The sequence below is a fragment of the Mustela putorius genome, unplaced genomic scaffold (assembly GCF_011764305.1).
Source record: "Mustela putorius furo isolate JIRA1106 unplaced genomic scaffold, ASM1176430v1.1 tig00003962_pilon_pilon_pilon, whole genome shotgun sequence".
NCBI classification, from domain to species: domain Eukaryota; kingdom Metazoa; phylum Chordata; class Mammalia; order Carnivora; family Mustelidae; genus Mustela; species Mustela putorius.
The window spans coordinates 2,237,164-2,237,711 of NW_025422106.1; the positions used below are offsets into that span (position 1 = coordinate 2,237,164).

General features: G+C 44.2%; 1 pseudogene; it reads left to right on the plus strand.

Annotated features, from left to right (window-relative positions):
- The first annotated feature begins 339 nt into the window (after positions 1-339).
- On the plus strand, positions 340-548 carry LOC123389187 (annotated as a pseudogene).

Sequence of the window (548 nt, forward strand, 5' to 3'; positions counted from 1 at the left end):
AACAAAAAAACTTGTGCTATGTTGTCAGAGTTTTGTGTTTTTTTAGAAGATTTTATTTATTTATTTATCTACCTATCTATATATAACATGGGGGGGTAGGGGGAGGGGCAGAGGGAGAGAGAGAATCTCAAGCAGATTCCCCGCTCAGGGTGAAGCCTCCCTCCGAAACCAGCCCCAGCTACCTGAGATCATGACCTCCACGGAAATCAAGAGTCAGATACTTAACCCACTGGGCACCACCCAGGAACCCCTATGCAGTCCTTTTAAGAAATACAAGGAGACCATGACGGACGCCATGAATTCCTTTTGGCGACATCTTTGGGCTCCCAAATAAACACCATGAACCAAGCTCCCCTTCCCGAGTTGAAAACATATATGGACAAGAAATTATCATGAACATTGAATGGTGTCGGGGGTTTGATACCTTTATAAATCCTGTGCCAGATGAGTGTGGGGAGATGGGAGCTAGTGAGCAGCAGAATAATATTGGAATGGTGGGAATACGAAGAAATAGTCTTATCACGTTAGAAGCCTTGAACGGAACATAA